Below are 25521 nucleotides of genomic sequence, written 5' to 3'. Positions count from 1 at the left end.
GGTGAGTCATTGAGAATAAATGGATCTTCAAGAGGAAGGTGGACGATGATAGTAGTGTTACTATCTACAAATCTTGAATTGTCGCAAAAATGTTTTCGACAAGTTCAAGGTGTTGACTACGATGAGATTTTCTCACTCGTATTGATGCTTAAAAGTCTGTCCGAATCATGTTAGCAGTTGCCACATTTTATGAAATCTGGCAAATGCATGTCAAAATTGTATTCCTTAATGGATTTCTTAAAAGAAGAGTTGTATATGATCCAAGCAGAAGGTTTTGTCGATCCTAAAGGTACTAACAAAGTGAGCAAGCTCCAGTGATCCATCTATGGACTGGTGCAAGCATCTCGGAGTTGGAATATATGCTTTGATAAAGTGATCAAAGGATATGGTTTTATACAGACTTGCGGTGAAGCCTGTATTTACAAGAAAGTGAGTGGGAGCACTACAACATTTTTGATAAGTATATGTGAATGACATATTGTTGATCAGAAATAATGTAGAATTTTCTGGAAAGCATAAAGGAGCGTTTAAAAAGGGTTTTTCAAAGAAAGACCTCGATGAAGCTGCTTACACATTGAGCATCAAGATCTATAGGGATAGATCAAAACGCTTGATAAGTTTTTTCAATGAGTACATACCCTGACAAGATTTTGACGTAGTTCAAAATGGAACAGTCAAAGAAGGAGTTCTTTCTTGTGTTGCAAGGTGTGAAGTCGAGTAAAGACTCAAAACCCGACCATGGTAGAAAATAGAAAGAGAATGAAAAGTCATTCCCTATGCCTCAGTCATAGGTTCTACAAAGTATGCTATGCTGTGTACCACACCTATTGTGTACCTCACCATAAGTTTGGCAAGAGGGTACAATAGTGATCCAGGAGTAGATCAGTGGACAGCGGTCAAAAATATCCTTAGTGGAATAAGGAAATGTTTCTCGGTTATGGAGGTGACAAAGAGTTCGTCGTAAAGAGTTACGTCGATACAAGCTTTGACACCGATCTGGATGACTCTAAGTCTCGATCTATATACATATTGAAAGTGGGAGCAATTAGCTAGAGTAGCTCCGTGCAAAGCATTGTAGACATAGAAAATTTGCAAAATACATATGTCTCTAAATGTGGTAGACCCGTTGACTAAATTTCTCTCACAAGCAAAACATGATCACTCTTTGGGTGTTAATCACATAGCGATGTGAACTAGATTATCAACTCTAGTAAACCTTTTGGGTGTTAGTCACATGGAGATGTGAACTAATCACATAAAGATGTGAACTATTGATGTTAAATCACATGACGATGTGAACTAGATTATTGACTCTAGTGCAAGTGGGAGACTGAAGGAAATATGCCCTAGAGGCAATAATAAAGTTATTATTTATTTCCTTATTTCATGATAAATGTTTATTATTCATGCTAGAATTGTATTAACTGGAAACATAATACATGTGTGAATACATAAACAAACAGAGTGTCACTAGTATGCCTCTACTTAACTAGCTCGTTGATCAAAGATGGTTATGTTTCCTAACCATAGACATGAGTTGCCATTTGACCCATTCCGTTAGCTTACCATTCGACGTTTAGCATATCGCTATTGCTTTCTTCATGACTTATACATGTTCCTATGACTATGAGACTATGCAACTCCCGAATACCAGAGGAACACTTTGTGTGCTACCAAACGTCACAAGTAACTGGGTGATTATAAAGGTGCTCTACAGGTGTCTCCGATGGTACTTGTTGAGTTGGCATAGATCAAGATTAGGATTTGTCACTCCGATTGTCGCAGAAGTATCTCTGGGCCCTCTCTGTAATGCACATCACTATAAGCCTTGCAAGCAATGTAACTAATGAGTTAGTTGCGGGATGATGCATTACGAAACGAGTAAAGAGACTAGCCGGTAACGAGATTGAACTAGGTATTGAGATACCGACGATCGAATCTCGGGCAAGTAACATACGATGACAAAGGGAACAACGTATGTTGTTATGCGGTTCGACCGATAAAGATCTTCGTAGAATATGTAGGAGCCAATATGGGCATCCAGGTTCCGCTATTGGTTATTGACCAGAGAAGTGTCTCGGTCATGTCTACATAGTTCTCGAACCCGTAGGGTCCGCACGCTTAACATTCGTTGACAATATAGTATTTATGAGTTATGTATGTTGGTAACCGAATGTTGTTCGGAGTTCCAGATAAGATCACGGACATGACGAGGAACTCCAGAATGGTCCGGAGATAAAGTTTGATATATGGGATAATAGTGTTTGGTCTCCAGAAGGGTTCCGGAATTCATAGGAAGGGGTTCCGGATGTTTCCCGAAATGTTTGGGTACGAGAACACTTTATTTGGGCCAAAGGGGAAAGCCCACAAGGTTTTTGGAAAAGCGCAAAAGGAAGTTTTGCGGAGTCCAGGGGCCAGACACCAGGGTCCCTGGCGTCTGGTCCAGACGCCAGGAAACCTGGCGTTTGGCCCTGGAGTGAGAGAAGGACTCTTGCCTTTCAGGTGAAACCGACTTTGTGGAGGCTTTTACTCCAAGTTTCGACCCTAAGGCTCAACATATAAATAGAGGGGTAGGGCTAGCACCCAAGACACATCAAGAAACACCAAGCCGTGTGCTGGCAACCCCGTCCCCTCTAGTTTATCCTCCGTAATAGTTTTTGTAGTGCTTAGGCAAAGCCCTGCGGAGATTGTTCTTCACCAACACCGTCACCACGCCATCGTGCTACAGGAACTCATCTACTACTTCGCCCCTCTTGCTGGATCAAGAAGGCGAGGACGTCATCGAGCTGAACGTGTGCTGAACGCGGAGGTGCCGTACGTTCGGTACTTGATCAGGACGGGTCGTGAAGTTGTACGACTACATCAACCGCGTTGATAAACGCTTCCGCTTTCAGTCTACGAGGGTACGTAGACATAATCTCCCCTCTCGTTGCTATGCATCACCATGATCTTGCGTGTGCGTAGGAAATTTTTGAAATTACTACGTTCCCCACAAGTATGGTGGACTCATATGGAATAACTTTTGGGGTTTACGGAAGTGGATGCACAAGCAGTATTCCCGCTTAGTACAAGTGAAGGCTAGAAAGAGACTGGGAAGCGACCAACTAGAGAGCGACAATAGTCATGAACATGCATTAAAATTAATCAACGCTGAATGCAAGCATGAGTAGGATATAATTCACCATGAACATAAATATCATGGAGACTGTGTTGATTTTGTTTCAACTACATGCGTGAACATGTGCCAAGTCAAGCCACTCGAATCGTTCAAAGGAGGATACAACCCTATCATACCACATCACAACCATTTTAATAGCATGTTGGCACGCAAGGTAAAACCATTGTAAACTCCTAGCAAATTAAGCATGGCATGAGCAACTATAATCTGTAATTGTCATTGTAAACATGTTTTATTCATAATAGGCTGAGTCAAGAACAATGAACTAATCATATTTTCAAAAACAAGAGAGGTCAAGTTCATACCAACTTCTCTCATCTCAAACAGTCCATCATATATCGTCATTATTGCCTTTCACTTGAGCAACCGAATGGTGTGGATAATAATAATAGTGCACGTGCATTGGACTAAGCTGGAATCTGCAAGCATTCAATTGAAGGGAGAAGACAAGGTAATATCACTACAAAAAAAAGACACATCCGTGAAATTTTGGGCCGAACAATTTTTTTTCTATCATACATATGACACTTCTATGACGATAATTGTGACAAAACCCGGTATCATCATAGATGTGGTGGGCTCCTACTTCTATGACAAAAAATCATGACAGAAAATGGGGTTTTCATCCTGGGCGGGCCGGAGACGTAGCTGCATGACATTCTTTGGGCCGTCCATGACGGAAAAAACCGTGGTAGAAGCGAGGGGGAGGAAAATTTTGGGGAGTTCCCGGTTACGGTGGGAGGTTGGGGGCCGAGCGATGCGCGTTTCTCTCGTACACGTACACGCGTGTGTGTGAGGCGTTGTCTCTAACTGAACTCGAGCGAGGCATTGGGTTCTAACTGAACCCGAGCGGTTGCACTGCAGGCTACGCGTTACTGAACCCGAGCGATCGATCGATGGCTGTTAACTAAACCCGATCGAGCGATTCCTTCGCTACTGCTGCTAACTGAAGCCAATCGATTGGATGAACAGTGATCATTGTGGGGGGGGGGTGGATGAACAGTGAGCGGTGGCGTTGCCTCTGGATGAACAGGACCCCGTGGTGTGGAGGGTTGGATGAACAGTAGACGGTGGAGGGGTGCCCGTGGACGGGTGGTTGAACAGGACCCCATGGTGTGGAGGGCTGGATGAATAGTAGATGGTGGAGGGGTGCCCCTGGAGGGGTGGTTGAACAGTAGCCGGTGGAGTAGCGCGCGGTGGAGGCTGGATGAACAGGAGCCCGTGGAGGCTGGAGGAGGTTGACGGTGGAGATGAACAGTATCCCGTGGAGTCCCGTTTTGCGGTACGCCACACCCCTCCCGATGAACAGGACCCCCGTTTCGACCGTAGGAGGTCCGTTTTGCGGTACGCCACACCCCTCTAGATCAACAGGACCCCCATTTCAACCGTAGGAGGTCCGTTTCATCCGTTTTGCGGTACGTCACACCCCTCCCGATCAACATGACCCTCGTTTCGACCGTAGGAGGTCCGTTTCCTCCGTTTTGTGGTACGCCACACCCCTCCCGAGGAACAGGACCCCGTTCTGAACATAGGAGGTCTGTTTCCTCCGTTTTGCAGTACGCCAGGCCTCGTTTCCATCGCCTGTTCCGTCCAAGCCCTCCTGACGAACACGACCACGCATTCCGTTCCGACCTAGCCGGTTGGCTCCCACGCGTTCTGTTGCCTCCCGATGAACATGACGCATTCCGTTGCCTCCCCATGAACACGACACATTCCGTTGCCTCCCCATGAACACGACACATTCCGTTGCCTCCCCATGAACACGACGACGAAGTTGTTTCTCCGTTCCGACCCAGCCATGTACACGAGCCCTGGCCGTACGTATGCGTGAGTAGGCGTTCGAGACCCCGCCATTATGTACACATACATGGCCGTATTTTCTTTCTTGTACCCTGGCCGCTGTACATACGTGTACATGCTACGTGCGCGCCTCTACTACGACACGTACGCGCCTCTACTATGACACTTGCGCGCCTCTACATCCACCAGAATATATGTACGTACACATTCGCAACCAGAATGACAACTCTACGTACGCTTCGACCAGGTGGGTCCCGACTGTCAGGCACTTCCTTGCGCGCGAAGATGTAGCTGGTGGGTCCCAGCAGTCAGGGAGGCGAATCGTTTCTTTTTTGCCCGGACGCACTTCCTTGCATGCGAAGACGTAGCTGGTGGGTCCCAGCAGTCAGGGGGGCGAATCATTTTTTTGCCCGGACGCACTTCCTTACATGCGAAGATGTAGCTGGTGGATCCCAACAGTCAGGGGGAAATGTTTTTTTTTCATGAAATATGGTGGCCCGTCCGGTGGGTCCCCGCTGTTAGGTGGAGGAATCATTATTTTGCGCATAATAAGGAGGCACTTCCTTGCTGCGGCCGTGGACCCAGCTGTCAGCCTCTCCACGTACAATCCACGCCCGATGGAAGTCGTTCCTTGACCACGTTGACCACGCCGCGCCGAGAGCACCACGGCGGTGGATGACGGCGAGGACTAGGTAGGGACGACTCGGAGCCGGGGAAGACACATCAGTGGATGCCCACGTGAAGAGGAGTACGAGGGTTCACTGGTTCGGCTGCGGTGTGAGGCTGTTGTCGCCGCAGAATAACAGGGGGTGTGGGTGAGTAGAGGGATGGTCTGGCCAGCGGTGGGAGTAGTAGGGGGCGGTGAGGCCTCCGCGACATCACAACCGGCCACGGGAGGCAGGAGCACGTGGCACGACCGGCGCTGGTTTGAGCGGCTGGAGCAAGAAGACCAGAGATTGAAGAAGCACTACGGCCGTTGGATGAACATCGTACGGTAACAGGAGCTAGAATCGTTCATATTGACTAAGTTGACAAAGCCCTCGGTCCCCGTCAACTTGGTAGGCCCACAAGTCAGCCTCCCACTATGCTGGGTTCCAGCTGGCAGGGGGAATATTCATTTTTTTGTGCGTAATAAGGAGGCATTTCCTTGCGTGCGAAGATAGCTGGTGGGTCCGACATGTCAGCAGGGGGCACGTTATTTTCGTGAAATACAGAGGCCCTTCCGGTGGGTCCCAGATGTCAGGTGGAGGAATCATTATTTTGCGCGTAATAAGGAGGCATTTCCTTGTGTGCGGCCGTGGACCCAGCTGTCAGCCTCTCCACGCATAGTCTACTTCTGATGGCGTCGTTCGTTGACCATGTTGACCACGCCGCGCCGAGCACATCCAAGGTGGTGGACGACGGCGAGGCCCCGGACAGCAACGAGCCGGAGATGGGACGACGCGGGAGTAGAGTCACAGACGGAGAGGTGTACGAGGGTTAACTGGTTCTAGTGCGGTGTGGTTTGGTAGTCGGTGGAGAAGAATAGGAGGTGTGGAGGGGTGGAGGGATGGCCTGGCCAATGGTGGAGTAGCGGTTCATAGCGAAGCGTGCTAAGCAGAGCTGCTAGCAGCAGGAGGCGGGAGGTGGTCCCGGCGGCGCTGGAGGAAGAAGACGAGAGATTGAAGATGGATGCCGGTCGTTGGATGTAAATCCAACGTCTAACATGTCAGAATCATTTGTTGACTAAATTGACAACGACTTGCGTTGGCTTCGACCTATTGGCCCACATTTCAGCCTCCAAAAATGTGGCACGTATTCAACCCATTTTTTCAGAATTTACAGTCTTTTTTTGCGCGGTAGAATTTACAGTCAATTTAATCTTTTTTTTTGAATTACAGCCATTAGTTGGGCTGGGTGAACAAATAATGTAGCGCCCATTTATTTTATTTTCTAAAAAATTACAGGCCATTTGCACTTTCTCGAAATACACGATTTTGCTGGGCTGATTCTAATTATAATGTTGGGTTGGGCCAGCAATGTTATCAAAAAATAAAAAGGGGCTGAGCATTTTGTTATAAATATATTTAAATAATAAGTGATATTATTACATTCGTCCTTAAATCTTACCAAGCTTTTGTACACTATCACTAGGATTTTCGTGCCAAAACAATCCAGGATTTTATTTGTTAAGAAATTATTTTTATAAGTTAATAAGATGTGGGATATTGTTTTCTTACATATGTAAGTATCTGTTAAATATATGATGACAATAAAAATAATATATAATAACATATAAAATAATTTAAATATATATAATATAGTTAGAAGGGAAACATAAGTTGGACCTGGCGTTCCTATTCTTATATAGAAAAATAGAACAGACCTCTGCGTTTTCTTCAAAAAAATACATAAATTGGGTTGCCAAAAATAAAACCTCGGATGGGAGGTCCATAGGCCGGTCGATACATGACGGCCCTAAGAAAATACAAACAGGCCTATGGACCTCCCATCCGAGGTTGTGGGCTGCGCATGTTAAAAATGAAAGCCTAGACGGGGCAGCCCAAAACCACGTCCAACACTTGCCAAAACTTCGTCCCTCATTTTCTCTGTGTTTCGCACACTCGACATTGTGTGGGCATTTTGACTGTGCATCATATGAAGATGTGCTATGCATGAATGTTGATCAGCATGATGTTAACTGGCTGGTAGTTCCATTTTCGACCATGAATAAAACTTCCAACATGATGTTAACCCTGTTTGAAAATGTCGTGTTAATATAAATGCTCTGCCTCTGAAAGTTGCAGTTTCTTATCTGAAATTGAACTTGTAGTTTCTTATCTGAAACTGAAACTTGCAGTTTCTTCTCCGAGAATCACATTGTCTGCACTTTTATACTCCTATGAAACTACATTTTTTTAAGTGCTAAAAATAGATCTCTAGAATTCATAAAATACTTCATATGCTCAATGCTGCAAATCTGAAATTCAAAAGACATTCATATCTGAAAGTACTCTCAAAATACACAACAAACAAAACACAATTCACAACCTGCAAATACTGACAACCCTAAGCTCCTCCTACAATTCACAACCTGCCCGACTATTGGGTTGTTGGGCAGCCCCCTCCTATTCCTTGGAGGCAGACAGTCGCCCCGTGAGACGATGTGAACGACGAGGGAGACGATGGCGGGGAAGCATTGTCGGGCCAACTGCTTTTCTCCTCTTGCAGTTGGGTTCGGTCGACGAAGACTCCATCGGCTCGCTCTGGCAGGACACCCTCACAAACGGCACCCTATAGATGCTCAATCCTTCAATCTCTGGTGGATGCTCCATCTGGGATCGATACTCCCACCACCGCTCCCTCACGATCGGATTCGGTGAATCTGTTTGCTCCATGGCCCAGAGAAGCAGCTCTATGTACTCAGGCGCAACTCCCTCCGGGAGTATCGCCGCCTTTTCGCTCTGTTGCAGATATTTGGCCATGGATGTCGTCGTCGCCGCTAGTTGGTCCTTGTTGTCAAACCAAGACTGCATCTCCAACATCCTAGCTAGCTTCACAAGGTCGCCATCTGCGATCCTCACGTATCGGTTGTACTCCTCCATTGATCTACTTCTCCACATCACCTTCACTTGCCGGCGGTGGTTTTTGAATGGAAGAGGAGAGGAGCAGCACTGGTTTTGGATTAGAGCGGGAGAGGAGCGATGTTGGTTTTGGACTGGAATAAGAGAGGAGGGGCGGTGGTTTTGAAATGGAAGAGGAGAGGAGCAGCGCTGCATTTAGATTGGAATAGGAGAGGAGCGGTGGTGGTTTAAGAGGAGAAGATAATTAAATCCCCACATATTAGTCCCATTTTTATTAGTCCCGCTGTAATTAAATCACCACATATTACACTGATTCTGCTGCTCGTTGCGTATGCTGATTGGGAGAAATAAATACCCAGCCGTAGCATGCACTAGGGATGTGCGCGTGAGGCTTGCATGCGGCTGCATGCGGAGGGAGGCGAGACGAAGAGTAATCAACTAGCATCAACTACAAAGAGTAATCAACACTACTAGCAATCCACAGGTACCAATCTGAGGTTTTGGGACAAAGATTGGATACAAGAGATGAACTAGAGTTTGAGATGAGATTGTGCTGGTGAAGATGTTGATGGAGATTGACCCCCTCCCGATGAGAGGATCGATGATGATGACGGTGGTGATGATTTCCCCCTCCCAGAGGGAAGTTTCCCCAGGAGAACAGCTCCGCCGGAGCCCTAGATTGGTTCCGCCTCGTGGCGGCAGAGTTTCGTCCCGTGAGCTAGCTTATGATTTTTTCCAGGGCAAAGGACCTCATATAGCAGAAGATGGCCACCAGAAGCCTGCCAGGGGGCACGAGGCATGGGGGCGCGCCCAGGGGGGTAGGGTGCGCCCCCACCCTCATGGATGGTGGGTGGCCCCCTCTGGTACTTCCTTCGCCCAATTTTTTTTCTGAAACGTGCTCCCGTGAAGTTTCAGGACTTTTGGAGTTGTGAAGAATAGGTCTCTAATATTTGCTCCTTTTCCAGCCCAGAATTCCAGCTGTCAGCATTCCCCCTCTTCATGTAAACCTTGTAAAATAAGAGAGAATATGCAAAAGTATTGTGACATAATGTGTAATAACATACCATAATGCAATAAATATCGATATAAAAGCATGATGCAAAATGGACGTATCAACTCCCCCAAGCTTAGACCTCGCTTGTCCTCAAGCGGAAGCCGATATCAAAAAATATGACCACATGTTTAGAGATAGAGGTGTTGATAAAAATAAGATACAGACATGAGAGCATCATGATCATTCTTAGAACAACAACATATATATATTGTCATATGATCTCTTATGCTATAGTAACAATTCATTCATAGTTTCAAGTATGAATCATAAACTTCATTGAAAACTAACAAACTATAATCTCAGTCATTGAAGCAATTGCAATTTATCATAACATCGGAAAGAGTCAATATAAGAGCTTTTCAGCAAGTCCACATACTCAACTATCATTTAGTCTTTCACAATTGCTAACACTCACGCAATACTTATGGGTATGAAGTTTTAATCAGACCCGGAGAAAGATAGGGGCTTATAGTTGTCATGTGCTTTTATGGTTGGATGCATGAAATCTTAATGCAAAAGAATGTCACTTTATATTGCCACTTATGATATGGACCTTTATTATGCAGTCCGTTGATACGTCTCCAATGTATCTATAATTTTTGGTTGCTCCATGCTATATTATCTACTGTTTTGGACATTATTGGGCTTTATTATCCACTTTTATATTATTTTTGGGACTAACCTATTAACCGGAGGCCCAGCCCAGAATTGCTGTTTTTTTGCCTATTTTAGGGTTTCAAAGAAAAGGAATATCAAACGGAGTCCAAATGGAATGAAACCTTCGGGAACATGATTTTCTCACCGAATACAACTCAGGAGACTTGGACCCTACGTCAAGCCAACTAACAGGAGGCCACGAGGTAGGGGGGCGCGCCTGCCCCCTCCAGGCATGCCCTCCACCCTCGTGGCCCCCCTATTGCTCCACCGACGTACTTCTTCCTCCTATATATACCCACGTACCCCCAAACGATCAGATACGGAGCCAAAACCCTAATTCCACCGCCGTAACTTTCTGTATCCACGAGATCCCATCTTGGGGCCTGTTCTGGAGCTTCGCCGGAGGGGGCATCGATCACGAAGGGCTTCTACATCAACACCATAGCCTCTCCGATGAAGTGTGAGTAGTTTACTTCAGACCTACGGGTCCATAGTTAGTAGCTAGATGGCTTCTTCTCTCTTTTTGGATCTCAATACAATGTTCTCCCCCTCTCTTGTGGAGATCTATTCGATGTAATCTTCTTTTTGTGGTGTGTTTGTTGAGACCGATGAATTGTGGGTTTATGATCAAGTCTATCTATGGATAATATCTGAATCTTCTCTGAATTCTTTTATGCATGATTGGTTATCTTTGCAAGTCTCTTCGAATTATCAGTTTGGTTTGGCCTACTAGATTGATCTTTTTTGCAATGGGAGAAGTGCTTAGCTTTGGGTTCAATCTTGCGGTGTCCTTTCCCGGTGACAGTAAGGGCAACAAGGCACATATTGTATTGTTGCCATCGAGGATAACAAGATGGGGTTTTCTTCATATTGCATGAGTCTATCCCTCTACATCATGTCATCTTGCTTAAGGCATTACTCTGTTTTAACTTAATACTCTAGATGCATGCTGGATAGCGGTCGATGAGTGGAGTAATAGTAGTAGATGCAGGCAGGAGTCGGTCTACTTGTCTTGGACGTGATGCCTATATACATGATCATACCTAGATATTCTCATAACTATGCTCAATTCTGTCAATTGCTCAACAGTAATTTGTTCACCCACCGTAGAATACTTATGCTCTCGAGAGAAGCCACTAGTGAAACCTATGGCTCCCGGGTCTATCTTTATCATATCAATCTCCTAATACTTAGTTATTTACTTTGCTATTTTACTTTGCATCTTTATCATAAAAATACCAAAAATATCATCTTATCATATGTATCAGATCTCACTCTCGTAAGTGGCCCTATAGGGATTGACAACCCCTATTTGCGTTGGTTGCGAGGATTTATTTGTTTTGTGCAGGTGCGAGGGACTCACGCGTAGCCTCCTGCTGGATTGATACCTTGGTTCTCAAAAACTGAGGAAAATACTTACGCTACTTTGCTGCATCATCCCTTCCTATTCGGGGAAAACCAACGCAGTGCTAAAAGAGGTAGCAAGAAGGATTTCTAGCGCCATTGCCGGGGAGGTCTACGCAAAAGTCAACATACCAAGTACCTATCACATACCCTTATCTCCCGTATTACATTATTTGCAATTTGCCTCTCATTTTCCTCCCCCCCCCCCAATTTACCCTTGCCGTTTTATTCGCCCTCTCTCTCTATCCTCCCTCTCTTTCTGCTTGCCTTTCTTCCGCTGTGTCTGAATCAAAAAGGGCTGGGGGTTCTCTCTAGAGTTTTAGTACTTTGGACAACCCCTCTATCCTCGCTAAACTTATAAATAAGGACACTATGGAAAAACCTACCAGAGTTATCAATGAGAGTCTTAATAATTTTGATGAAGATGATTCTAGAATTTTTCATTATTTAATTGATGAATCTTTGAAAGATGCTTGGTATAGACTATTAAGGATGAGGGCTAGTTATGTTCCTCAATATCAAATTGAAGTTCACCTAAAAAGCTTCTATATTGCCCTTCCTTCTTCTTTTAAGCATGTCTTAGATTCTATATTTGAAGAAGGTTTCCTTGAAGGGGATGTCGTAGACACTTATGAAAAAATGAAAACTATATTTGGGCATCCCATGAATGAGAAAGTTGAATCTACATCTCTTTTGCTCTCTTACCAAAATGAATCTATTAAAGAGATAAAGGCTAGCCTAGATACAAACTTCCATAACATAATTAATCTTTCTTCTACCATTAATAGCCATTTGCTTTATCAAAATAGAAGGATTAGATCTATAGATAGCAAGTTTTCTCTTTTCTTTCCTAATACCAAAGATGGCAATACCTAGATCTATTCTTGCTTGTTATGCCTAGCTAGGGGCGTTAAACGATAGCGCTTGTTGGGAGGCAACCCAATTTTATTTTTATTCCTTGCTTTTTGATCCTGCTTAGTAATAAATAAATTATTTAGCCTCTGTTTTGGTTGTGTTTTTGTGTCTAATTAGTGTTTGTGCCAAGTAGAACCGTTGGGAAGACTTGGGGAAAGTCTTGTTGAACTTGCTGTAAAAAAACAGAAACTTTAGCGCTCACGAGAACTGCTATCATTTTTATTTGGAAAGTGATATTTAGTTAATTCTTTTTGAAGATAATTAATAGATAAATTCCTCACGTCCAGAAGTTTATTTTATAATTTTTGGGGTTCCAGATCTTGCGCTAGCTACAGATTACTACAGACTGTTCTGTTTTTGACAGATTCTGTTTTGCGTGTGTTGTTTGCTTATTTTGATGAATCTATGGCTAGTAAAATAGTTTATAAACCATAGAGAAGTTTGAATACAGTAGGTATAACACCCATATAAATAAATAATGAGTTCATTACAGTACCTTGAAGTGGTCTTTTGTTTTCTTTCGCTAACAGAGCTCACGAGATTTTCTACTTTAAGTTTTGTGTTGTGAAGTTTCCAAGTTTTGGGTAAAGATTTGATGGATTATGGAAGAAGGAGTGGCAAGACCCTAAGATTGAGGACACCCCAAGATAATCTAAGGACACCTAAAAGCCAAAGCTTGGGGATGCCCCGGAAGGCATCCCCTCTTTCGTCTACTTCTATCGGTAACTTTACTTGGAGTTATATTTTTATTTACCACATGATATGTGTTTTGCTTGGAGCGTCTTGTATGATTTGAGTCTTTGCCTGTTAGCTTACCACAATCATCCTTGCTGTACACACCTTTTGAGAGAGCCATATATGATTTGGAATTTGTTAGAATACTCTATGTGCTTCACTTATATCTTTTGAGTTATATAATTTTGCTCTAGTGCTTCACTTATATATTTTAGAGCACGGTGGTGGATTTGTTTTGTAGAAAATATTGATCTATCATGCTTCACTTAGATTATTTTGAGAGTTTAATAGCATGGTAATTTTCTTAAAATCCTAATATGCTTGGTATGCAAGATTAATAATAAAACTTTCTTATGAGTGTGTTGAATACTGAGAGAAGTTTGATGCTTGATGATTGTTTTGAGACATGGAGGTAATAATATCAAAGTCGTGCTAGTTGAGTAGTTGTGAAATTGAGAAATACTTGTGTTGAGGTTTGCAAGTCCCGTAGCATACACGTATGGTAAACTTTATGCAACAAATTTGAAACATGAGGTGTTATTTGATTGTCTTCCTTATGAGTGGCGGTCGGGGACGAGCAATGGTCTTTTCCTACCAATCTATTCCCCTAGGAGCATGCGCGTAGTACCGAGGTTTTTGATGACTTGTAGATTTTTGCAATAAGTATGTGAGTTCTTTATGACCAATGTTGAGTCCATGGATTATACGCACTCTCACCCTTCCATCCTTGCTAGCCTCTTCGATACCGTGCATTGCCCTTTATCACATTGAGAGTTGGTGCAAACTTCGCCGGTGCATCCAAACCCCGTGATATGATACGCTCTTTCACACATAAACCTCCTTATATCTTCCTCAAAACAGCCACCATACCTACCTATTATGGCATTTCCATAGCCATTCCGAGATATATTGCCATGCAACTTTCCATCATTCCGTTCATCATGACACATTCATCATTGTCATATTGCTTAGCATGATCATGTAGTTGACATAGTATTTGTGGCAAAGCCACCGTTCATAATTCTTTCATACATGTCACTCTTGGTTCATTGCATATCCCGGTACACCGCCGGAGGCATTCATATAGAGTCATCTTTGTTCTAGTATCAAGTTGTAATCATTGAGTTGTAAATAAATAGAAGTGTGATGATCATCATTTTCTAGAGCATTGTCCCAAGTGAGGAATATATAAAAAAGAGGAAAGGTGATACGTCTCCAATGTATCTATAATTTTTGATTGCTCCATGCTATATTATCTACTATTTTGGGCAATATTGGGCTTTATTTTCCACTTTTATATCATTTTTGGGACTAACCTATTAACTGGAGGCCTAGCCCAGATTTGCTGTTTTATGCCTATTTCAGTGTTTCGAAGAAAAGGAATATCAAACAAAGTCGAAATGGAATGAAATCAACTAGAGAAGTTATTTTTGGAAGGAAAGCAACCCAGGGAACTTAGAGTGCACGTCAGGGGAGACACAGGCTGCCCACGAGGGTGGGGGCGCGCCCCCTGCCTCGTAGGGCCCCCGTGGCTCCTCCAACGTACTTCCTACACCCATATATATTGTCGTACCCTAAAACTTCCAGAACGAAGATTAGATCGGGAGTTCCGCCACCAGAAGCCTCCGTAGCCACCGAAAGCCAATCTAGACCTGTTCCGGCACCCTGTCGGAGGGGGCAATCCTTCTCCGGTGGCCATCTTCATCATCTCAGTGCTCTCCATGACGAGGAGGGAGTAGTTCTCCCTCGGGGCTGAGGGTATGTACCAGTAGCTATGTGTTTGATCTCTCTCTCTCTCTCTCTCGTGTTCTTGAGATGATACGATCTTGATGTATCGCGAGCTTTGCTATTATATTTGTATCCTATGATGTTTCTTCCCCCCTCTACTCTCTTGTAATGAATTGAGTTTCCCCTTTGAAGTTATCTTATCGGATTGAGTCTTTAAAGATTTGAGAACACTTGATGTATGTCTTGCCGTGCGTATCTATGGTGACAATGGGATACCACGTGATTCACTTGATGTATGTTTTGGTGATCAACTTGTGGATTCCGCCCATGAACCTATGCATAGGGGTTGGCACACGTTTTCGTCATGATTCTCCGGTAGAACTTTGGGGCACTCTTTGAGGTTCTATGTGTTGGTTGAATAGATGAATCTGAGATTGTGTGATGCATCTCATATAATCATGCCCACGGATACTTGAGGTGACATTGGAGTATCTAGGTGACATTAGGGTTTTGGTTGATTTGTGTCTTAAGGTGTTATTCTAGTACGAACTCTAGGGCTGTTTGTGACACTTATAGGAATAGCCCAACGGATTGATTGGAAAGAATAACTTTGAGGTGGTTTCGTACCCTACCATAATCTCTTCGTTCGTTCCCCGCTATTAGTGACTTTGGAGTGACTCTTTGTTGCATGTTGAGGGATAGTTATGTGATCCAATTATGTTAGTATCGTTGAGGGAACTTACACTAGCGAAAGTATGAACCCTAGGCCTTGTTTCCTAGCATTGCAATACCGTTTACGCTCGATTTATCACTTGTTACCTTGCTGTTTTTATTATTTCAGATTACAAATACTATTATCTACTATCCATATACCACTTGTATCACCATCTCTTCGCCGAACTAGTGCACCTATACAATTTACCATTGTATTGGGTGTGTTGGGGACACAAGAGGCTCTTTGTTATTTGGTTGCAGGGTTGCTTGAGAGAGACCATCTTCATCCTACGCCTCCTACAGATTGATAAACCTTAGGTCATCCACTTGAGGGAAATTTGCTACTGTCCTACAAACCTCTGCACTTGGAGGCCCAACAACGTCTACAAGAAGAAGGTTGTGTAGTAGACATCAAGCTCTTTTCTGGCGTCGTTGCCGGGGAGGTTAGCGCTTGAAGGTATATCTTTAGATCTTGCAATCGAGTCTTTTAGTTTCTTGTTTTATCACTAGTTTATTTTATATAATAAAACTACAAAAAAATGGAATTGAGTTTGTCTCATACGCTTCATCTTTTTAATAACTTTCATGAGTATGATGGAAAGGATAACTGTACTCAAGTGCTAGAAGAAGAAATCTATAAAATGTTTGGCACTAAATATTTGAATGATGAGCATGATTTCAATGTTGTTAGTATGAATTCCTTGAATATCCATGATGCTAATGATATGCAAAGCCACAAGCTTGGGGAAGCTATGTTTGATGAAGATGATATTTTTGTCCCCCAAGCTTTGATGAGCAAATTTACTATGATGAAAGCATGCCTCCTATCTATGATGATTATTGTGATGACATGTATGCTTTAAAGAATAATGATAACAATGAAACTTGTCATCTTGATTTCAATTTTCAATCCCATGATAGTTATTTTGTTGAGTTTGCTCCCACTATTATTCATGAGAAGAATTTTGCTTATGTGGAGAGTAGTAAATTTTGTATGCTTGTAGATCATGAAAAGAATGATTTAAGTGCTGGTTATATTGTTGAATTCATTCATGATGCTACTGAAAATTATTATGAGGGAGGAATATATGCTTGTAGGAATTGTAATAATATCAAGTTTCATCTCTATGTGCTTAAAATTTTGAAGTTATGCTTGTTTTACCTTTCTATGCAAGTTGATTGTTGTTCCCATAAGTTGTTTGCTCACAAAATCCCTATGCATAGGAAGTATGTTAGACTTAAATGTTCTAGTCATATTCTTTATGATGCTCTCTTTATGTTTCAATTCTTATCTTTTATGTGAGCATCGTTGAAATCATCATGCCTAGCTAGGGGCATTAAACGATAGCGCTTGTTGGGAGGCAACCTAATTTTATTTTATCTCCTTGCTTACTGCTCATGTTTAGTAATAAATAATTCATCTAGTCTCTGCTTAGATGTGGTTTTATGCTTTTAATTAGTGTTTGTGCCAAGTAGAACCTTTGGGAAGACTTTGGGAAAGTCTTGTTGATCCTGCTGTAAAAAAACATAAACTTTAGGGCTCACGAGAATTGCTGCCATTTTTATTTGGAGAGTTATATTCAGTTAATTATTTTTGCAGATGATTAATAGATAAATTCCTCAGGTCCAGAAATTTATTTGAGAATTTTATGAGTTCCAGAAGTATACGTTTGATCCAGATTACTACAGACTGTTCTGTTTTTGACAGATTCTGTTTTTCATGTGTTGTTTACTTATTTTGATGAATCTATGGCTAGTAAAAGAGTTTATAAACCATAGAGAAGTTGTAATACAGTAGGTTTAACACCAATATAAATAAATAATGAGTTCATTACAGTACCTTGAAGTAGTGTTTTGTTTTCTTTCGCTAACGGAGCTTACGAGTTTTCTGTTAAGTTTAATGTTGTGAAGTTTTCAAGTTTTGGGTAAGGATTCGATGGACTATGGAATAAAGAGTGGCAAGAGCCTAAGCTTGGGGATTCCCAAGTCACCCCAAGGTAATATTCAAGGACAACCAAGAGCCTAATCTTGGGGATGCCCCGGAAGGCATCCCCTCTTTCGTCTTCGTTCATCGGTAACTTTACTTGGAGTTATATTTTTATTTACCACATGATATGTGTTTTGCTTTGAGCGTCAATTTATTTTGTTATGATTTTATTGCTTTTATTTATAACAATGTTTTGCATCTTTTATTTCAATAAAAGTGGCATTGATAGCCTTTACTATGCCTATGTTACAAGTATACATGTCGCTGTTTGAAAACAGAAAGTTTACCGCTGTTGCAATAATTCCCTAGAAACGTCAGAATGTGATAAAATGTTAAAACCTTTTGCATATTAAGCTCTGATAAATTTAATACAGTGGGAATTTTATTTCATAATTTTTGGAGCTAGGGAAGTATGTATGTTGCAGCATTCTTTACAGACTATCCTGTTTAGGCAGATTGCTGTTATGTTTGCATTGTTTGCATATGGTTGCTTCTTTAATGATACTATTTGAGGATAGGACTATTAAATATGCAGAGGCATTTAGTATGAAATATTGAATAATTTTTTTAGTGATTTGCTACAGTAGAGTATGATAAGGTTTTTGCAATGGTTTATACTAACTTATCTCATGAGTCCTTGTTGAGTTTTGTGTGGATGAAGCTTTTGAGATTTAGGGAGACCGTGATATGAGAGGAATTAAGGATACACAAAAGCTCAAGCTTGGGGATTCCCAAGGCACCCCAAGATAATATTTCAAGAAGTCTCAAGCATCTAAGCTTGGGGATGCCCCGGTTGGCATCCCACCTTTCTTCTTCAACAATTATCAGTTAGTATCGGTTGATCCTAAGCTTTTGCTTCTTCACATGATGTTTGCCATTATTAGAATGTCATTTTATTTAGTTTTTCTTGATGTTTGAATAGAATACCAAGATCCGAAATTATTAAATGTTAGAGAGTCTTCACAGAGTTGCATAATTATTCGACTACTCATTGATCTTCACTTATATCTTTCGGAGTAGTTTGTCATTTGCTCTAGTGCTTCACTTATATCTTTTAGAGCATGGTGGTAGTTTTATTTTGAAGAAATAGATGAACTCTCATGCTTCACTTATATCATTCTAAGAGTCTTAAATAGCATGGTAATTTGCTTAAAATCCTAATATTCTAGGTATTCAAGAATAATAAAACTTTCTTATGAGTGTGTTGAATACTATGAGAAGTTTGATGCTTGATAATTGTTTTGAGATATGAGGATGGTGATATTAGAGTCATCCTAGTTGACTGGTTATGAATTTGAGAAATACTTGTGTTGAAGGTTGTGATTCCCGTAGCATGCACGTATGGTGAACCATTATGTGATGAAGTCGGAGCATGATTTATTTATTGATTGTCTTCCTTATGAGTGCCGGTCGGGGACGAGCGATGGTCTTTTCCTACCAATCTATCCCCCCTAGGAGCATGCGTGTAGTACTTTGTTTCGATAACTAATAGATTTTTGCAATAAGTATGTGAGTTCTTTATGACTAATGTTGAGTCCATGGATTATACGCACTCTGACCCTTCCACCATTGCTAGCCTCTTTAGTACCGCGCAACTTTCGCCGGTACCATACACCCACCATATACCTTCCTCAAAACAGCCACCATACCTACCTATTATGGCATTTCCATAGCCATTCCAAGAAATATTTCCATGCAACTTTCCACCATTACGTTCATCATGACACATTCATCATTGTCATATTGCTTGGCATGATCATGTAGTTGACATAGTATTTGTGGCAAAGCCACTGTTCATGATTCTTTCATACTTGTCACTCTTGATTCATTGCATATCCCGATACACCGCCGGAGGCATTCATATAGAGTCATACTTTGTTCTAGTATCGAGTTATATCATTGAGTTGTAAATAAATAGAAGTGTGATGATCATCATTCAATAGAGCATTGTCCCCCCAAAAAAAGAGAAAGGCCAAAAAAAAGAAAGGCCAAAAAAGGGGGACAATGCTACTATCCTTTTACCACACTTGTGCTTCAAAGTAGCACCATGATCTTCATGATAGAGAGTCTCCTATGTTGTCACTTTCCTATACTAGTGGGAATCTTCCATTATAGAACTTGGCTTGCATATTCCAATGATGGGCTTCCTCAAAATGCCCTAGGTCTTCGTGAGCAAGCAAGTTGGATGCACACCCACTAGTTTCTTTTGTTGAGCTTTCATATACTTATAGCTCTAGTGCATCCGTTGCATGGCAATCCCTACTCACTCACATTGATATCTATTGATGGGCATCTCCATAGCCCGTTGATACGCCTAGTCGATGTGAGACTATCTTCTCCCTTTTTGTCCTCTCCACAACCACCATTCTATTCCACCTATAGTGCTATGTCCATGGCTCACGCTCATGTATTGCGTGAAGATTGAAAAAGTTTGAGAACATCAAAAGTATGAAACAATTGCTTGGCTTGTCATCGGGGTTGTGCATGATTTAAATATTTTGTGTGGTGAAGATAGAGCATAGCCAGACTATATGATTTTGTATGGATAACTTTCTTTGGCCATGTTATTTTGAGAAGACATGATTGCTTAGTTAGTATGCTTGAAGTATTATTATTTCTATGTCAATATGAACTTTTGTCTTGAATCTTATGGATCTGAATATTCATATCACAAGTAAGAAGTATTACATTGAAATTATGCCAACTAGCATTCCACATCAAAAATTATCTTTTTATCATTTACCTACTCGAGGACGAGCAGGAATTAAGCTTGGGGATGCTTGATACGTCTCCAACGTATCTATAATTTTTGATTGCTCCATGCTATATTATCTACTGTTTTGGGCAATATTGGGCTTTATTTTCCACTTTTATATTATTTTTGGGACTAACCTAATAACCGGAGGCCCAGCCCAGATTTGCTGTTTTATGCCTATTTCAGTGTTTTGAAGAAAAGGAATATCAAACGAAGTCGAAATGGAACGAGATCAACTGGAGAAGTTATTTTTTGGAAGGAAAGCAACGTAGGGAACTTGGAGTGCACGTTAGGGGAGACACGGGCTGCCCACGAGGGTGGGGGCACACCCACCCCCCAAGGGCGCGCCCCCTGCCTTGTGGGGCCCCCGTGGCTCCTCCGACGTACTTCCTGCACCCATATATATCGTCGTACCCTAAAACTTCCAGAACGGGGATTAGATCGGGTGTTCCGCCGCCAGAAGCCTCCGTAGCCACCGAAAGCCAATCTAGACCCATTCCGGCACCCTGCCGGAGGGGGCAATCCTTCTCCGGTGGCCATCTTCATCATCCCGGTGCTCTCCATGACGAGGAGGGAGTAGTTCTCCCTCAGGGCTGAGGGTATGTACCAGTAGCTATGTGTTTGATCTCTCTCTCTCTCTCGTGTTCTTGAGATGATACGATCTTGATGTATCACGAGCTTTGCTATTATATTTGGATCCTATGATGTTTCTTCCCCCCTCTACTCTCTTGTAATGAATTGAGTTTCCCCTTTGAAGTTATCTTATCGGATTAAGTCTTTAAAGATTTGAGAACACTTGATGTATGTCTTGCCGTGCGTATCTGTGGTGACAATGGGATACCACGTGATTCACTTGATGTATGTTTTGGTGATCAACTTGTGGGTTCCGCCCATGAACCTATGCATAGGGGTTGGCACACGTTTTCGTCATGATTCTTCGATAGAACTTTGGGGCACTCTTTGAGGTTCTATGTGTTGGTTGAATAGATGAATCTGAGATTGTGTGATGCATATCATATAATCATGCCCACGGATACTTGAGGTGACATTGGAGTATCTAGGTGACATTAGGGTTTTGGTTGATTTGTGTATTAAGGTGTTATTCTAGTATGAACTCTAGGGCTGTTTGTGACACTTATAGGAATAGCCCAACAGATTGATTGGAAAGAATAACTTTGAGGTGGTTTCGTACCCTACCATAATCTCTTCGTTCGTTCTCTGCTATTAGTGACTTTGGAGTGACTCTTTGTTGTATGTTGAGGGATAGTTATGTGATCCAATTATGTTAGTATCATTGAGGGAACTTACACTAGCGAAAGTATGAACCCTAGGCCTTGTTTCCTAGCATTGCAATACCGTTTACGCTCACTTTTATCACTTGTTACCTTGCTGTTTTTATTATTTCAGATTACAAACACTATTATCTACTATCCATATACCACTTGTATCACCATCTCTTCGCCGAACTAGTGCACCTATACAATTTACCATTGTATTGGGTGTGTTGGGGACACAAGAGACTCTTTGTTATTTGGTTGCAGGGTTGCTTGAGAGAGACCATCTTCATCCTACGCCTCCTACGGATTGATAAACCTTAGGTCATCCACTTGAGGGAAATTTGCTACTGTCCTACAAACCTCTGCACTTGGAGGCCCAACAACCTACAAGAAGAAGGTTGTGTAGTAGACATCAAAAGGCCATAAAGAAAGAGAAGGCCCAAAAAATGAGAGAAAAAGAGAGAAGGGACAATGTTACTATCCTTTGCCACACTTGTGCTTCAAAGTAGCACCATGATCTTCATAGTAGAGAGTCTCTCATGTTATCACTTTCATATACTAGTGGGAATTTTTCATTATAGAACTTGGCTTGTATATTCCAACAATGGGCCCCCTCAAGTGCCCTAGGTCTTCGTGAGCAAGCAAGTTGGATGCACACCCACTAGTTTCTTTTGTTGAGCTTTCATACATTTATAGCTCTAGTGCATCCGTTGCATGGCAATCCCTACTCCTTGCATTAACATCAATCGGTGGGCATCTCCATAGCCCATTGATTAGCCTCGTTGATGTGAGACTTTCTCCTTTTTTGTCTTCTCCACATAACCCCCCTCATTATATTCTATTCCACCTATAGTGCTATGTCCATGGCTCGCGCTCATATATTGCGTGAAAGTTTATAGGTTTGTGATTACTAAAGTATGAAACAATTGCTTGGCTTGTCATCGGGGTTGTGCATGACGATAGCATTCTTGTGTGACGAAAATGAAACATGACTAAACCATATGATTTTGTAGGGATGAACTTTCTTTGGCCATGTTATTTTGAGAAGACATAATTGCTTAGTTAGTATGCTTGAAGTATTATCATTTTTATGTCAATATGAACTTTGGTCTTGAATTTTTGGATCTGAATATTCATACCACAATTAAGAAGAATTACATTAAAATTATGCCAAGTAGCACTCCGCATCAAAAATTCTGTTTTTATCATTTACCTACTCGAGGACGAGCAGGAATTAAGCTTGGGGATGCTTGATACGTCTCCAATGTATCTATAATTTTTGATTGCTCCATGCTATATTATCTACTGTTTTGGACATTATTGGGCTTTATTATCCATTTTTATATTAGTTTTGGGACTAACCTATTAACCGGAGGCCCAGCCCAGAATTGTTGTTTTTTGCCTGTTTTAGGGTTTCGAAGAAAAGGAATATCAAACGGAGTCCAAACGGAATGAAACCTTCGGGAACGTGATTTTCTCACCGAATACAACTCAGGAGACTTGGACCCTACGTCAAGCCAACTAACAGGAGGCCACGAGGTAGGGGGCGCGCCTGCCCCCTCCAGGCGCGCCCTCCACCCTTGTGGGCCCCCTGTAGCTCCACCGACGTACTTATTCCTCCTATATATACCCACGTACCCCCAAACGATCAGATACGGAGCCAAAACCCTAATTCCACCGTCGTAACTTTCTGTATCCACGAGATCCCATCTTGGGGCCTGTTCCGGAGCTCCGCCGGAGGGGGCATCGATCATGGAGGGCTTCTACATCAACACCATAGCCTCTCCGATGAAGTGTGAGTAGTTTACTTCAGACCTACGGGTCCATAGTTAGTAGCTAGATGGCTTCTTCTCCCTTTTTGGATCTCAATACAATGTTCTCCCCCTCTCTTGTGGAGATCTATTCGATGTAATGTTCTTTTTGTGGTGTGTTTGTTGAGACCGATGAATTGTGGGTTTATGATCAAGTCTATCTATGAATAATATTTGAATCTTCTCTGAATTCTTTTATGTATGATTGGTTATCTTTGCATGTCTCTTCGAATTATCAGTTTGGTTTGGCCTACTAGATTGATCTTTCTTGCAATGGGAGAAGTGCTTAGCTTTGGGTTCAATCTTGCGGTGTCCTTTCCTGGTGACAGTAAGGGCAGCAAGGCACGTATTGTATTGTTGCCACCGAGGATAACAAGATGGGGTTTTCTTCATATTGCATGAGTCTATCCCTCTACATCACGTCATCTTGCTTAAGGCGTTACTCTATTTTAACTTAATACTCTAGATGCATGCTGGATAGCGGTCGATGAGTGGAGTAATAGTAGTAGATGCAGGCAGGAGTCGGTCTACTTGTCTCGGACGTGATGCCTATATACATGATCATACCTAGATATTCTCATAACTATGCTCAATTCTGTCAATTGCTCAATAGTAATTTGTTCACCCACCGTAGAATACTTATGCTCTCGAGAGAAGCCACTAGTGAAACCGATGCCCCCGGGTCTATCTTTATCATATCAATCCCCTACTACTTAGTTATTTACTTTGCTATTTTACTTTGCCTTTATTTTACTTTGCCTTTATTTTACTTTGCATCTTTATCATAAAAATACCCAAAAAATTATCTTATCATATCTATCAGATCTCACTCTCGTAAGTGGCCCTATAGGGATTGACAACCCCTATTTGTGTTGGTTGCGAGGATTTATTTGTTTTGTGCAGGTGCGAGGGACTCGCGCGTAGCCTCGTACTGGATTGATACCTTGGTTCTCAAAAACTGAGGGAAATACTTACGCTACTTTGCTGCATCATCCCTTCCTCTTCGGGGAAAACCAACGCAGTGCTAAAAGAGGTAGCATCCGTCGCTTTTATTTCTTCCACATCACAAGATCGTATAAAGCTTATTTTCTCCGCACTAATAAACCATACATATTTAGAGAGCAATTTTTATTGCTTGCAACAATGACAACTTACTTGAAGGATCTTACTCAATCCATAGGTAGCTATGGTGGATCCCATGGCAAAACTGGGTTTAAGGATATTTGGAAGCACAAGTAGTATCTCTACTTGGTGCAAAGAATTTGGCTAGCATGAGAGGGAAAGGCAAGCTTTTCGGATGTAAGAAAACATAACCCATTACAGTGTCTTCCTTGTCCAACATCAACTCTTTAGCATGTCATATTTTAATGAGTGCTCACAATCATAAAAGATGTCCAAGATAGTATATTTATATGTGAAGACCTCCACTACAAAAAAAGACACATCCGTGACATTTTGGGCCGAACGAAATTTTTTTCTATCATACATATGACACTTCTATGACGATAATTGTGACAAAACCCGGTATCATCATAGATGTGGTGGGATCCTACTTCTATGACAAAAAATCATGACAGAAAATGGGCTTTTCATCCTGGGCGGGCCAGAGACGCAGCTGCATGACATTCTTTGGGCCGTCCATGATGGAAAAAACCATGGTAGAAGCGAGGGCGAGGAAAATTTCGGGGAGTTCCCGGTTACGGTGGGAGGCCGGGAGCCGAGCGATGCGCGTTTCTCTCGTACACGTACGCGCGTGTGTGCGAGGCGTTGGCTCTAACTGAACCCGAGCGAGGCGTTGGGCTCTAACTGAACCCGAGCGATTTCACTGCAGACTACACGTTACTGAACCCGAGCGATCGATCGATGGCTTTTAACTGAACCCGATCGAGCGATTCCTTCGCTATTGGTGCTAACTGAAGCCGATCGATGCTGCCTCTGGGATG

Source organism: Triticum dicoccoides, chromosome 3A (genome assembly GCF_002162155.2).
Source record: "Triticum dicoccoides isolate Atlit2015 ecotype Zavitan chromosome 3A, WEW_v2.0, whole genome shotgun sequence".
Taxonomy (NCBI): Eukaryota; Viridiplantae; Streptophyta; class Magnoliopsida; order Poales; family Poaceae; genus Triticum; species Triticum dicoccoides.
The sequence above is the reverse complement of the archived record's forward strand: the minus strand, read 5'-3'. Positions refer to the sequence as shown.